Consider the following 16,802-nt stretch of genomic DNA (forward strand, 5'->3'; position numbering starts at 1 on the left):
TGATTTCCTGTGCGTGGGTGTTACCTTCTAGGTTAATTCTTTTTGATCTAACCTTTTCTCTAGTACCTGTTCCCCTTTTCCTATTGGCCTCAGTTGCTTTAAGGTATCTGCTTTAGTTTCTCTGCATTAAGGGCAACAAATGCTAGCTAGTTTTTTAGGTGTCTTACCTATCCTCACCCCTCTCTTGTGTACTCTCACTTTTATCATGTGCTCAAAGTCCAATCCCCTTGTTGTGTTTGCCCTTGATCTAGTGTCCGCATACAAGGGAGAACATATGATTTTTGGTCTTTTGGGCCAGGCTAACCTCACTCAGAATGATGTTCTCCAATTCCATCCATTTACCAGTGAATGATAACATTTCATTCTTCTTCATGGCTGCATAAAATTCCATTGTGTATAGATACCACATTTTCTTGATCCATTCATCAGTGGTGGGGCATCTTGGCTATTTCCATAACTTGGCTATTGTGAATAGTGCCGCAATAAACATGGGTGTGCAGGTGCCTCTGGAGTAACCTGAGTCACATTCTTTTGAGTATATCCCCAAGAGTGGTATTGCTGGATCAAATGGTAGATCAATGTTTAGCTTTTTAAGTAGCCTCCAAATTTTTTTCCAGAGTGGTTGTACTAGTTTACATTCCCACCAACAGTGTAAGAGGGTTCCTTTTTCCCCCACATCCTCGCCAACACCTGTTGGTGGTGGTGTTGCTAAGGATAATGGGAGTGTTTCTTGAACATACACTTTGTACCCCTGGTTTCTTAAGAAGTGGTAACTCAGTTTACATCAGAATTATACAGATTGCTGGACTCCATCCTCATGTTTTTTATTCAGTAGGTTAAGGAAAGGGCACAGAAATGTGCATTTCTATTGATTCAGTTATGTTTATGCTATTGATCTGCTGGCCTGACCACATTTTGAAAACCATTTACCTAAGAAAGTCTACTTGATTTGTAGATATCAACTAGAAACGATCTATGTGAAAGAGTTGAATACCCCAACTTGAGTAGGATTATGCTGAGAAATGATGAAAAAAGAAACTGTACGACGTTCTGGGTGGCAGGCATGGCTACACTTATTTTCCCCAGGTTGCCTATGGTACTCAGAATTGGCACCAAGTACATTTCTGGAAAATTACCATATTCGTGGTTAATTCCTTCCTAAGAAGTCAAGCTACAATTGCTTTTTATCTTTTCTTATCCAATCTAATCCTTTCTGAAGGAATAAACTTTGGTATGCTGAAGAATTGCCTGGACTTAGACTTATGTTTTCAACTTTTGGCTTAAAACTTTTAGCTTTTTAAGGAATAAACTTTGGTATGCTGAAGAATTGCCTGGACTTAGACTTATGTTTTCAACTTTTGGCTTAAAACATTAACAATCTGTCATTTCTCATAATTCTGTGGTTTGTGTAGGCTTAACTAGGAAATCATGAATTACAGGCATTCCTTGGAGTTGCTCATGCAACTTCTTTCATTTTGGAGCTTGCCTTGGGCTGAACAATGCAAGATAGCTTTAATCACCAGTTTAGCACCTTGATTTGGATAGCTGAAATGCCTGGAAGCTTCTGGGCCTTTCTATGATGGAAGTCAGATCTATTTTACAGAGGCTAAAGGCTCCAAAATCTCCATGACTCCCTCCTTTTCTCAGTATTTTGTTATTTAAAATTCTGATAAAATAGAAATAATATAAAACCTATCATTTTAACCATTTTGAAGTGCACCATTCAGTAACATTTAATACACTAATGTCTTGCACAGCTATCAGGAAATTCCTCCCATTAAGGAGCCATTCCACATTCTCCCCTCCCCCAGTACCTGACAGCAACTAATCTTTCGGATTCTAGAGATTTGCTTAATCTGGGATATTTCATATAAATAGAGTCATAGTGTATACCCTTTTGTGTATGGCTTCTTTGAATTGCAATAATGTTTTTTATTAAACACCTTTATTGAGGAATAATTCACATATCATATAATTCACCAATTTATTTATTTGTTCATTACTTATGGGGTAGTGTAGTTTGAATTTAAGGCCTTGAGCTTGCTGGGCAGGTGCTCTACCACTTCAGCCACCCCCCAGTCCTCGATCCACTCATTTAAAGTGTACAATCCAGTGGTTTTTAATTTGCTCATAAGAGTTGTATAGCCATCACCACAATCAAATTGAACATTTTTATCATCTTAAAAAGAAACTCCAAAAACATTAGTAGTCATTTTCCATTTTTTTCTCCCACCCTAACCTTTCATTTCCCCTCTGTCCCCAGTCCTAGGCAATCATTAATCTACTATTTATTTGTCTATTCTGAACATGTCTGTCTTATTTCACTTAAAATAATGTTCTCCACTTTCATTCATGCTGTTGCAAATGATAGGATTTCGATCTTTTTAAGGCTGAATAGCATCTCATTGTGTACATATACACCACATTTTCTTTATCCATTCATCTGACAATGGACACCTAAGTTGATTTCATAGCTTACTATTGTGCACAATGCTGCGATGAGTGTGGCTATCTGTTCAATATGCTTATTTATTTTCATTTCATTGGTATATACCCAGTAGTAGGATTGCTAGATCATATGGTGGTTCTATTTTTAATTTTTTGTTGTTTTGTGGTACTGGTATTTTTTTTTTCCAGTATTGGGGCTTGAACTCAGGGCCTTATGCTTGCTAGGCAAGTGCTCTACCATTTTAACCATGGCCCCAAGTCCCCTATTTTTAATATTGTAGTGAACCTCTTACTCTTTGCCATGACTGAATTAATTTACAGTTCCACCAATGGTGTGCAAAGGATCACTTTTCTCCACAACATTGCCACTATTCGTTTTTTGTCTTTTTGATAATATCCATTACATTAGCTGTGAGATGATATATGAATGTGGTTTTAGTTTGTACTTTTCTGATGATTAGCTATTTGAGCATTTTTCATGTAGCTGTTGCTTATTTGTGGGTTTTCTCTAGAGAAATGTCCATTTAAATCATTTGCCCATGTTGTTTACTACTGAGTTTCTTGAATTCCTTATATAAAAAGGGTATTAGCCCCTTGTCAGGTACATGGTTTGCAAATATATTCTCCCATTGTATAGGTTGTCTCTTCATGTTGTCAAATGTTTCCTTTCCTTGCAGAAGCTATTTAGTTTGATGCAATCTCATTTGCCTACTTTTGTTTTTGTAACCTCAGTTATTGGGTACACATCTAAAAAATTACTGCCCATAAAAGCAACTGAGGCCAATAGGAAAAGGGGACTAGCAACTAGAGAAAAGGTTAGATCAAAAAGAATTAACCTAGAAGGTAACACACACACACAGGAAATTAATGTGAGTCAACTTCCTGTTTGGCTATCCTTATCTCAACCAGCAAAAACACTTGTTCCTTCCTATTATTGCTTATATTCTCTCTTCAACAAAATTAGAGATAAGGGCAAAATAGTTTCTGCTGGGTATTGAGGGGGTGGGGAGGAGAGGGAGGGGGTGGTGTGGGTGGTAAGGGATGGAGTGGGGGCAGGAGGGAGAAATGACCCAAGCCTTGTATGCACATATGAATAATAAAACAATAAAAAAATAAAATAAAATATTTTTAAAAAAATAAAAAATTACTGCCCAGATCAGTATCATGGAAATTTCCCTGTTTTCTTCCAGTAATTTTGTTGTTTAAATATCTAATCCATTTTGAGGTGATTTTTGTATTTGCTGTAAGAGTCTAATTTCATTCCTCTGAATGTGTATATCCAGTTGTCTCAGCACCATTTGTTGAAGAGATTGTCCTTTCCTACACTGTGCTTGTGGCAGTTTTATGGAAAATTAGCCAACCATAAAAACATAGATTTGTTATTACTATCTCTATTATCTTCCCTTGGTCTATTTTTATATTATTATGCTGTTTTGATTACTGCCAGTTTTATTCTTTATGCTCAGGATTGTTTTAGGCCACATGTAGAAGAATAAAATTAGATCCTTACCTCTCACCGTGCATAAAAATTAACTCTAAATAGACAAAAGACCTTAATATAAGACCTGAACCTTTGAAAATACTAGAGGAAAACACTTCAAGATTTTGGTACAGGTAAAGATTTCCCAATAGGATTCCAACAGCTCAGGAAATAATAGCAAGACTTGAGAAATGAAATTGCATTAAGTTAAAAAGCTCTACACACTAAAGGAAACAATTTCCATAGTGATGCAACAGTGTACGAAATGGGAGAAAATCTTTGCCATTTATTCATCTGATAGGTGATTAATATTCAGAATACATAAAGAGTAAAAAAGTAACATCAAAAGAAAAACAATTCAATTAATAAATGGGTAAATGCACCGAATAGATGGTTTTCAAAAGAAGTACAAATGGCCAATAACTACATGAAGAAGTGGTCAACATTTTTAGTTATCAGGGAAATGCAAATCAAATATGCAAAGCTGACTCCAGTCAGAATGAATATCATGAAGAAAAAGCTCAAACTCCAAGTGCTCCTGTCTGGCAAGTATGAGGCCTTGAGTTCAAACTCCAGTCCTGTCTCCCCCAGCCCCCAAAAAAAGACCTGGAAAGAAATTTCTCCAATTCTTTCTTTTCTGAAACTTTTTAAAGTGTATTGTTAGTGTTGTTTTTGCCTTATTTTATTTTTTATATTTTTTTATTGTCATAATATTATTGTACCGGGGGCACATTGTGACATTTACAAAAGTTCTTACACTATATTATAGAAGAATGCACCCCCTCCATCATTCTCCTTTATCCCCAATTTATTTAAAAAGAAATCTTTTGTTTTTATTTTTTATTCCTCTTTTTTTACCTGTATCTAATTTTATTTTATTTTGTAATTCAGTTTTTAAAATCTCTTGCTCTTTTCTCTTCCTCACATTCTTTTAGTTTCTTCTTTTTTATTATTTTTTATTCATAATCATAGACTTAACTCTGCAATCCAGTTAAGCTTGAAAGGGAATAAGAAAAATTTGGAACTCAAAGAACTGCAGCAACAACACAAAGATTATAGGATATTGTAAGCAGATAGACCGAGGAGTGCTCTTTTGAGCTACAGAAGGAATGTTCTGGTAGTTAAGATAAATACAAGTGAAATATATTGAAAGTTCTCCACAGCCAGCAATGGTGATCTTTTTTTTAAAAAGAATATCAATAAAATACTTTTAATGCCTACAATTTCTTGTATACATAAATTGCAAACATTCACCTGTATATGCAAAAGTATATTCTTTTGCAGGTCAACAGCACCACAAAACAAACTAAGCTATGTAAAAGATTTTTGTTAAACTTGATTTGTCCAGTATGTAAAAAAACATGATGGGTTTAATAATGCCAAAGAAATCTATATTCCATTATTAATCATACACTAAACACCTGAATATTTGTTTCATCACATCCACTTACAAAATAAATAGTAGTCTAATCAGCACACTCAAAGTAAACCAACCAGTCTCTCCTCATATATTTATTCTGTTTCCAAAAATGTTTTGGTCTTCTGCTATATCTCAAAAATGTACCAACAGCTGCTTTTTAAGTTATAAAATACAAAATAACAATTTATTTCTTGGAGAAAATTATTGTTAATAGTCTTTGAACTTTCTCATGGCACACATGTAAGGCTGCCTGTGACATGGGGTACCCTGGCCTCCAAATGGACATACTTGCATTTATAGTTCAGGGAAAATACAAAGACAAGTTCTGAAAGTAGCCTTAAAAGAAAGTGCCCTTTGCTTTGATAAAGCAACTTCAGAAGCAAGTGGGACTGTACAATCAGAGCCATGAGTTTTATGAAAACTACTTTCCATACACATAATTTGTGTTAGAGAATGCCACATCCATGATCATGTAGCATGACAATTGTGGAATAACATTACTACATTCATGAATTAATATTATCCAATAAAAGGCACATCTTCAAATATTGAATTAAGAAAATCTTGAAAATCAAAACAGTAGAGAATACATTAAAAATCAAGCGCTTAACGTGTAAACCTTGATAAAATAACAGCTTATTCCAGTTTCTTCAAAGGCTTGTGAACTTTTAGAGTGGTCAGGAAGTAAAGAAGGACAAAATGGAAGATGGGATTTGGAAACAAGGCCAGCATTAGTTTAGAAGGCTGATAACTTTTCTTTTTTAAAAAAAAGCCACAGAAGCACACTTTTATAATGTTGATGCAAATAAGCATCTACTATAGAAGACACATACACAGAAAGTGACAGACATTACAACCTGACTCTTCTACCATGTTCTAGAACTTGAATCTAGCACAGTGGTTCCTTTCTGTACAAATAACTGTACAGTATCATTAAATGCTAGTAAACTTTAAATCACCAGAAATCTTTTGGCTATGACAAGCACTTGATTGTAATTATAGATTTCAGAGTCTGAATATTGAAAAAATATTCAATAATTCTCAAAAATATATCTAAGAAAACCATTTGAAGGAAGGAAAAGCACTTAAGTGGTAACAAAATAATGTTTTAAACCCATTTTATTAAGTAGAATATCATAATACCCTTAAATCAGTTTTATTGAAGATATTTGAGATGGGTGGGAGGAAGTTAGGATTTTTTACAACCAGTGTAAAAGATCTTTGTGGAGAGTTAGGGAGTCTATGCCTAGTAATTAAGACACTTGTCATGGTTTTCAACTTTAAAATTAAGTCTTTGCACTTTCAAACTCAATTCAAAATGATTTTATTTTGAAAACTGGGTCACATGGTCCTATTATGGAAGGCTAATAATGATAATCTGTAATACTCAAACTTGAAGAATAAAGTTCATGAATAAAAATATACAAAATGTCTGGACCTGCTGAAGAGTAAGGATTCTTTGTAGATCACCCCCTCCTACTTCTTATTATTCCAGTGTCTTAAGATAGCCAGAACACTTATTGTAGAATTGTCCTACAAGGTTAGTTCTGACTGCCTCCAACCTTCTACATTTAGAGTCCAAGGACAAATGCTCATTTTTTTGTTGCTGACTATCCTTTGAGACTTGGCTTCATTTAAGCCATATCCTGGGGCTTGAGCAAGTCACTGGTTGACAACGGTCATGTGGACTGCTTACAGGCTGCCCAGGGCCTCCAGAGCTGCCTGTAGCTCTCCCAGAACTACTGAGTCACTGATAGGTTGTCCAGAGCCACTTGAGCTGCTTGCGTGTTGTCCAGGGCCTCTTATACCACAGACTGTCTGCCCAGAGGGATTTGTGTCACTGGCTAGCTTGTTGATTCCATTGACTGACCGCTCATATCCTGAGCTGGAGCTACTGTTCTGGCACCTGGGCACAGGGTCAGAACTATGTGAGGGCTGAGTAGCTCCTGTGTTGGGCCACAGGAAGCTAAGCTTGAGTTGCTGCCTGGCTGCTTGACACCTGAACTCTTAGCTTTATTGTGTGGGGTAACCATCAGCTCAGGCTTGGAATGGCTAAGGTGGGAAGATTTTTTTGGCTTGGTGCTCAGGAACAGATTTGAGTCCCACTAACAGAAGTCTTTGGGACACTTGGTGAATAGGTTCTGGAGTGGGGCTTTCTAGCCTCATTGAAAACAGGTTTATCATGACCCTTTGGAACTGAGGGTTGTAAGCTATTGCCAGATTCTATCTTGGTCCTCTCTCCTGGCAGGAATTTGGATGAAGACAAAGCTGAGTGTTCTCACTGGCTGGACTGGGTTTGGATTTCTTCTCAGCATAAGGAAAAGGTATTCCCTTGGAAGGATGCCTGTCCCCAGAACCTTTGCTAAGTTTTGTGCCCACACTTTTTTTGTGAGAGGTTACCTTTTTGGACAGTTGGAGGTAGTTTTGCATCTGTCTCAGATTTGTTTTTCCTACGCTTTCCTTCCAGGAATTCATGCCCACTAAGTTCTTCTGTAGTCATAGGCTGCTCTGATTTCTTCACTATCTTGATCTCTACTGGTTCAAACTGCTTTTTCTCAGCCAGCCTCAGTAAATCCATGAAGTTTGTGGGTGGTGGGGCAATTTTAAGAGGGACCTTTGGTTTTGCTTTCAACTTTGGGAGGTTCTTGCTCTTTTTCATACTCCTGTTCTGACTGCTTGATTATATTCAAAGAATTCATTATCTTCTTCCACTTCATAGTCTGGGTCTGTTCCCCGGGTAGTGTGGCTTTCCACTGTCTGCCTCTTTGACTTTTTCTCAATAGAAATCCTGTAACTGTGGAAATTGTCCTTAGTCCTCTTGGTCATAGCTCTTGCTTTCTTTTTATATTTGAGCTCTATTCTCTTCTTCACTAGTTCTTCCTTTCTCCTTTTCTCTTTAGAACTTTTCGTCTAAGCTCTTCTTTCCTTCTAAGAAAAGCTTATATGGCTGCTGATTGGATATCTTTAACTTTTGGGTCTTTATTGGGAGACCCCACTGCCAAACTATACCTTTTCCATACATTGTTGACACCTTGTTCTTTGGAAGCTCTCAGGAGAATTTCCCTGAAGTCCGTGTTTAGCGGAGGAGGAGAGACGGGACCAGGCAGTCAGAAAGAAAAGTGTGCCTTGCCCAGGTGCACAGCTACACTACATGAACTACTTTGGCCACCCCTCCTCCACCTTTCCACAAATTGACCACTTCCAGTGCCTTCCAATGCCGCCTGAACGGTGATCTTCTTGCTGGTCTTACCATTCCTAGACCCAAAGCATGCCATGGCTTCTATGATGCTCATGCCATCTTTCACCTTCTCAAAGACCACAGGATTGCCACCCCACCTCTTATTCTTCGCAGTACATGGAAAATTGGCAATCGTTTGCGTTTGGTCCATTATTTGCCATGAACATACCAGGACCTGTATGCTTTAGGATGAAGTTCTTATCATCAAATTTCTGCCTATAGAAGGACTTGACATCAGTGGCATTATCGTGTGCGGTCACTATCCTGGCACATGAATCCTGGAATACTGGGAAAGCAAAAACCCTTATAAATAAATCCTTTCTCTCCAGTGCTCAGAGAACAAAATTTTGTTGACTTTTGAACTTTGTCTGCAAACAGCTTGAAGGAGACACAACCCAAAGGCTTGCTGGCAACAAACAGCGATGTCAAAGAACATGGTGAGGTTGACCATTGTTGTCAGTGTCTATAAAGCCTCTTCAATTTTTTCTTTTATTTAATCTCACTTCCTCTCTTTGTTTCCCATTTCATTCTTTTATTATTAATACTTTTAACTGTTAAATTCTAACTTAACAGTTTGCTCTACATTATTTCTGCCACTTTCTTTTTTGTGATTATTGGTGGTATATTAGTTTTTTTAGTTGATTTTTATTGTATTTCTATATCTGGCTTGTTTTGCTATGACTTTTTTCTTTTTGTGGAGGGTTTTAAATCAGGGCTTTGCTGCTTGCTAGACAGGCGCTCTACCACTTGAGTCGTACCTCTATCCCTTTTTACCCAGGCCAGCCTGAACTATGCTCCTCTTGTTTTTTACTCTTCCTGCTGTTGCTACAATGACAGGTGTGCACCACCATGCTCAGTATTAGTTGATACGAGAGTCTTGCTAACTTATTTTGCCAGAGCTTGCCTGGAATCACAATCCTCCCAATTTCAGCCTCTCAAGTAGCTAGAATTACCAGTGTCAGCTATTGGCACCTGGCTTGCTCTGGTTTCTATACTGAGGATTGAGCTCTGAAGAGAAGGCTACTCAGTATGAAGATCCATATATAAAACCAGAAGAGATACCCATCCCAACAGATTGCCTATTGTAAAACAAAAACACAGGAAATGTCAAAACAAGGTAATATGGCATCTCCAAAAGTTCATAACCCTTGAATAATTGAAGCCAAAGATGTTGAAATGGCTGAAATGCCAAAGAAAAACAACAAAAAGATCCACTGAAGTTTAAGTGCTGACATGTCTGAGGAATGTTAGCTATTCAAAATGGAGGCAGAGGTTGAGAAGCTGGAACTAATGCTCTAGAAAGCTGAGTCTGATCTGGATTACATTCAATACAATCTGAAATATGAAATCAAGACTAATCATCCTGACCCACGTTGATTCATCTCTAACTGATCTTTACCCTGGTTACTGATCCCCTTCTCATGATAACCTCTGTTGCTTTAAGGTTTCTATATTAGCTCCTCGGGAGTGGGGACATCAAACGCTTTCATGTTTTGGATTTTCTGCCTATTTCTATATCACTCAAATGTAAGCAATGCTAGGAATATTTCTGTATAGCTATCCTCAACTCAACTACCAAAAATGCTTTGTCTTCCTTATTAGTCTTTTCTTTTCTTCAACAAAACTAGTGATAAAGGTAGAACAGGACCTGCCTGGAACTGAGCGGGGAAGGGGCAAGAGTGGTGGGGGAGGGGAGCAGGGGGGAGAAATGACCCAAACAATGTATGCACATGTGAATAAAAGAATAATAATAATAAAAAAGACTAATCATCCTGATTTGGCAAGCAATCTGTTACCACTGATTAAAGAAAACTGTGACAGGGCAATTAAAAATCTCACAGGCCAAATTTATAAAGAAATGGAATTTATAATGGACTTTAATGAAGAAGAAATCAATTCCAGAGAAACTCATCAAGAAGATGACTATAGGTGGGGAACTGGTAAAGGAGATGGAAGTTTGGTTTGAGTGACATGATAGTGATGTTTGGCTTCATTGATGTAAGTGATCCCTTTCATTAGAGGAAAATATAAGGGCAAAATTATATGAATAAAATTCATCCAAAAGGTTAGAATGGTGTATATATATATATGTTGTTATATATATACATATAGTGATATCACTATTTATATCACAAGGGATTCATTGTGATATTTCCATACATGCATATAATGTACTTTGAATTCATTGTTACTCTTCCTTGTCCCAACTTTAAAACCAATTTTAAAAGTTTTGTTATTCTATTTTTATACATGCATATGAAATACTTTCATCATATTCACCCCTTCTTTACCCTCTCCTTTGTCCTCTTGCCTCCTGCTGGTTATCAACCCCAAAGCAGTTCCCCATTTTTACACTCAGGTCATTTTTTAAAAAACGGTGTAGATTCCACATATGAGAGACAACATGTGATATTTGTCTTTCTCACTCTGGCTTATTTCAATTAACACGATGATTTCTAGTTCCAACTATTTTCCTGCAAATGACATTAATTTCATTCTTCTTTATGGCTGAATAATACACCATCGTACATATATATATATATATCACATTTTCTTTATCCATTCATTAGTTGATGGACACACACACCAAGTTTGATTCCATAGGTTAGGAATTGTGAATATTGATCTGAAAAACATGGGTGTGCAGGTATCTCAATTGTAGGTTGATTTACACACCTTTGATATATGCCCAAGAATGCTATATAGCAGGGTCATAAGGTAGGTTGATTTTTGTATTTTCGTGGGACTCAAGTTTAAACCCAGGGCTTTGCACTTGCAAAGCAGGCGCTCTACCACTTGAGTACACAGAGAGATTTAGGGATCTAGTGTCTGTGTTGTATTATAGATAAACAGTTTTCCCAGTGCCATTTGTTAAAAAAGCTGTCTGTTCCCCAATGTATGTTTTTGGCTCCTCTGTCAAAAATCAGTTGGCTATAACTGTGTGGGCTTATTTCTGGGTTCTCTCTATTTTATTGCATTGTATTGTATTGGTGTACATGTTTGATTCTGTGCCAGTACCAAGGTGCTTTAGTTACTCTTGTACTGTAGTATAATTTGAAGCCAGGTATTGTGATACCTTCAGCATTGCTTTTTTTGTTCAGGATTGTTTTGACTTTTCTGTCTTTTAAGCTTCCATATAAATTTTGGGATTTTTTTTTTTTTTTGTATTTCTGTGAAGAATATCACTGGAATTTTGATGAGGATTGAATTGAATCTGTAGCTTGCTTTCAGTAATACAGCTGTTTTTTACAATATTAATTCTGCCAACAGATGAACATAGAAGTCTTTCCATCTTCAAGTGTCTTCTTGAATTTTTACTTCAGTGTTTTACAGTTTTCATTATAGAGGCCATTCACTTCCTTGGTTAGGTTTATTCCTAGTTTATTTATTTACTATTATGAATCATATTATTTTCCTGTTTTTTTTTCCAGCATGTTTAGCATATAGAAAAGTTACTGATTCTTGTGTTTTTTAAAATTCATTTATTCATATATGCATACATTGTTTGGGCCATTTCTCCCCCCCCACCCCCTTCCTCTCCCCCCCCACCTTCTTGTGTGTTTTGTATTCTGCTACTTCGATGAAAGTGTTTATCAGATCTATGAGTTTTTTGGTGGAGGATTTGGGATCTTTTAAAATACAGGGTCATATCATCTGCAAATAGGAATATTTTGACTTCTTTCTTATTTGCATCCCTTTTATTTCTTTTTTCTTGCCTTTTTTCTCTGGCTAATAAATTGAGTCACTATATTGAATAAGAGTGGAGACAGTGGACACTCTGACTCATTCTTGACATTACTGGAAATGTCAGTTTTTCTCCATTCAGTATATTGTTGACTATAGGTTTATTATAGATACCCTTTATTATGTTGAGGTATGATCCTTCGATTCCTAGTTTCTCCGTGGCTTTTATTAGGAAGGCATGCTGAATTATGTCAAAGGCTTTCTCTACATCTATTGAGGTGATCATGTGATTTTTGTTCTTGATCCTGTTTATGAGCTGTATTGCATTTAATGATTTACATATAACAAGCCATCCTTGCATCCCTGAAATGAAACCAAGTGATGTTTTATGATCTTTTTAATTTGTCACTGAATTTGGTTTGCAGGTATTTTCTCGAGGACTTTTGTGTCTATATTCATCACAGCAATTTGGCTACAGTTTTTATTATTGTACCCTTATCTGGTCCTGGTATCAGTGTGATAATTGGCTTCATAGAAGTGTTCCTTTCATTTACTTTATGAAATAGGCAAGCAAAGGCCCTGGGTTCAATCCACAGAGCTGCCAATAAATAAATAAATAAGCAAGCAAACAAAAAAAAATAAAGGTCTGAGAGAATGCAGCAGTGAATATGCTTCTAGGCTATTCTTTTTGGGAGATGTTTTGTTACTGGTTCAATCCCCTTGTTTGTTATTGATCTGTTTATATCATCTTGGTTTAATTTGGTGATCATATGTGTATAGAAATTTATTGATGTCTTCTAGATTTTCCAATGTATTGGAATATAAGTTTTCAACTTATTCACTGATGATCATCTGGCTTTCAGTGGTATGTGCTTATTCTGCTCCTCTCATTTTATTAATCTGGGTCTTCTGTATTTTGACTCATCTGTCTAAGAATTTGTCAGTCTTGTTTATATTTGCAAGAACCAACTTTTTGTTTCCTTGGATCTTTGTAACTATTTGTTTCCTCAATTCTTTGTAATTGTTCTTTTAGTCTCCATTTCATTAATTTCTGACTTGATATTTATTTCCACAGATTTTGAGTTTGGTTCATTTTTGTTTTTCTAAGAGCTTGCGATGCATCCTTTGGTTATTTCAAAGCTCTGATTTTTTCTTTTTAACAGTAGTGGGGAAATGAACTCAGGGCTTCACACTCAGTAGGCTAGTGATCTACCACTGAAACTACATCCTCCATCCTCTTGTTTTTATCTTGTTCTTGAGACAGTCTTGGTAACTTGTAATCCTCCTGCGTCTATCTCTTGAGTAGTTGGGATTATAAGCATGCCTTGCTTCTGATTTTTAAATTTAGCTATATATAGCTATAAATTTCCATCTTTTAACTGTATCCCAAAGTTCTCATATGTTGTGTTTTCATGTTCATTTGATTCTAGGAATTTTTTATTCTCTCCTCTGACTTCTTTCATTCAAAAGTGTATCATTGGAGACTTTACTTCCATTTGCTCTGTGGAAGCAGGAAATTTCTCCCCCACACCCCAATTTCTCCCTACTTTTACCCCATTATACTAAATTCATTTCCTAATGAACTTTACTATCATTTTCACATTCTTATCTGAATTTTTTCATTGAATGCTAGATAGCTGCACTGACTTTCTGGCTTGTATGTAGATTCCTGTGTTTCAGATCCCAGACTCAGGGGTCCAGTGCTGCCTGGGCAAATTGGTGAGTTCTCTGCTGGAAGTGACCATGACTTTCATCCTGTGCTCTGCACTCTTGATGGAGGACTGTGATGGTGTTTGTGCTCTGCTGGACAGGCATCAGTTTGTATGTCAAGGAATTCACAGCTTCTGAAAGAATGATTGTAGTTGCTGGTCTTTCAGACTTTTAAAAAATATCATCATTATTGTACTGGGGGCACATTCTGACATTTCCAGTTAGCCTTTTAAAATGACCAATTATTGGCCACATTTGTGAAGTGAAGAGTCACTTCCAAGATTTTAAGAATAAGGGTGGAGATGTTGAAGATGTGATATATCCAATAAGAACCAAGGGAATTGTTTAACATTCAAAGAAAAAAAGCTGCAGAGAATGTTGTCAGAGAAAAGACACACTGTGTGGCAAAGAAGACTGGATATGCTTGATTCAGCCTCTCATTTGATTGAAAACGTTTTCAGCTTTGTAAAAGCTCTCCTTGATCTTTCTGTGTTTCAGAGTCAAACTATACTGGAAAGACTAGTAATGGATCTGAAAAAGAAAATTCCAATGTTAAACTGTAGTTCTCTGGAACCCAGTGGAAGAATCCACGTGAAAGGATCATTTCTGGCTACTAACAGGCTCAATGAATCTTTGCTATCGAAATCAACTTGTCTTTTAGAAAGAAACAGGAATTTTATCAGTGAGGGGAAAAAGTGGAATAGACACAGCCTTGAAAGGAGTCTACAGAAAAGTGGTAACTGGCAAAAATCAGGATGTTAGTACCCAAGTCTGAGAGAAGTGGAGAAATGTTTGTGCTCAACACAGATGTTTTCTTCTACCTGAAACAAGGAGTGTGGATTTTATGAAATCACACTGAACAGATTCCACATTCAAACTCAGGAGACGGTGGATGGTAAGCTTACCACTATGTATTTTAAAATGTTCAAGCTGATTCTCAGCCCAGCAATACATGGCATGTGAAAAAGCTCATTGAGAAGGGACAGTCTCAGGGTCTTCACCTTGAGCTCAGAAATGAGATGTTTCTTTTGGGAGGAAAGGAGAGAGAACAGACATATTGAATGGGCCTATGAAGAAGACATCTTAGGGTTTTGATTAATTTTTATAGGACACACATTGACATTATAAGATTTTCTGATACTTATTTTTAAAAGAGGTCATGAAATTAATAGGGCAAAAGATTAGTTAATAAAATAGCCATAGTAACAATAGCTACTTTTTTGTGAGCATTGTTATCAAATTATAGAGAAAGAAACTAGGATTTGAAGAAATTAAAACACTTATCCAAAGTTATCCAGATGACAAGGAATGAGGTTGGGGCTCAATCCAGTCTGAGTTCACAGATACTATCTAAATAAAATTTTGGAAGTTTTGAAGAATGTGTATTCTGCAGCTGTTGGATGAAATATTTTGTAGGTGTCAAGTACATATGTTCTATGGTGCAATTTAACTCAAGTTTTTTTGTTGAGTTTTTTTTTTAATGCAGATATGTATCTATTGGTAATTGTGGTAGGTATTATCACCCTCTATTATTTTATCTGTACCTATCTGCTTCTTTGTTCCCAGTAGTGTTAGTTTTATGAAATTGAGTGTGCCAACATCCATGCTCTCCTGCATTTTAGGATTTCTTCTGAGAAATCTGTGGTTATTGTGATAGGTGTGCTTTCATAAGTAACTTGGCACTTCTCTCTTGAAGCTTTCAGTAATCTTTCTGTTTTGTATTTCTGGCATTGTAACTATAATATGATATGGAAAGGTTCTTTTCCTTATCTTTCCCTAAATTTGGGAAATTTTGTGTGGTAGTTTCATTGAATAGTTTTTTGTTGCTGTTGTCTGCTTATTTTTTGTTTTTCTTTTACACAGGGTCTCATTATGTAGTTCAGGTTGGCCCAGAAGCCACTATCTCACTATATGGCTCATGGTGGCCTTGAATTCATGATCCTCTTACCTTCTGACTCTGTCTGACTCTCCCTCTCTCCAAGACTGCCTCTTGTGGCAGTGTCCCACTCATGCAATGTAATAGGCTGTCCTCTGGGTTCATGACTTGTGATTGTTCTATGTCTTCACTTTCTCAGAGTAACTCAGTCTCAAAACAATAGGCCCCCCTCAAGATGGTGCCTGACCATAGCACTCCATGATATGGGAAACACTTAAAGAATTTCATCTCTATTGCTGGCCTGCCCCATAGTAGTCATGGTCAGACCAATTCCCAACGCAGGATTTAAAGCTTGCAAAACCTGTGGGTTTCTCCTGCAGTTACGGCTGCCAATCTGTTGTCACAAGGGATGCCTGGCTTTTAGTTGTGGCTGCATGTTCTCCACCTCGTTAGATGGGGTTGGAGTTGTAGGCTATTTCCTACTTTTCTCTGCATTGTCTTCCTGTTTTTCCGTGCTTTTTAGATGTCCTGTAGTGATTCTCTATCCTCTTCCTCTTCTCTCTTCTGAATATAGTCTCTTCTTTGTTACCCTGACTCTTCTCATTCATGTAGTCACAGGGAGAAAACTTCTAATCTGCCATCTTACCCCAGAAAATCCACTGAGTTTTTAATTTGATCTGTTGAGCTTTTAATTTCCAAGATTTCCATTTTTATTTATTTATTTGGCCTAGCAATATAGTGTCTCCTTTGTTAACTCTGACTCTTCTCATTTATGGAAGTCACATGGAGGCAATTTTTAATCCACCATCTTATCCCAAATGCCTATCTATAGTATTTTAAATTTTGGTGTATGGCTTATATAAAATGAATTGCCTAATTGCTAAGTGTACAGTAACTGAGCTTTGACTCATGTAACCTCATGTTCTCTTTTGATAAACTAGAAAAC

The 16,802-nt window shown here is 36.7% G+C and overlaps 3 pseudogenes; 1 reads left to right on the plus strand and 2 right to left on the minus strand.

The window, feature by feature from the left end:
* Window positions 1-6,978: 6,978 nt before the first annotated feature.
* Window positions 6,979-8,440, minus strand: LOC109675825 (protein SPT2 homolog pseudogene; annotated as a pseudogene).
* LOC141419669 (peptidyl-prolyl cis-trans isomerase A pseudogene) lies at window positions 8,439-12,068 on the minus strand (annotated as a pseudogene).
* Window positions 10,457-15,169, plus strand: LOC109675823 (RNA-binding protein 43 pseudogene; annotated as a pseudogene).
* Window positions 15,170-16,802: the final 1,633 nt, after the last annotated feature.

This window comes from Castor canadensis, chromosome X (assembly GCF_047511655.1).
Source record: "Castor canadensis chromosome X, mCasCan1.hap1v2, whole genome shotgun sequence".
In the NCBI taxonomy this organism is placed as follows: Eukaryota; Metazoa; Chordata; class Mammalia; order Rodentia; family Castoridae; genus Castor; species Castor canadensis.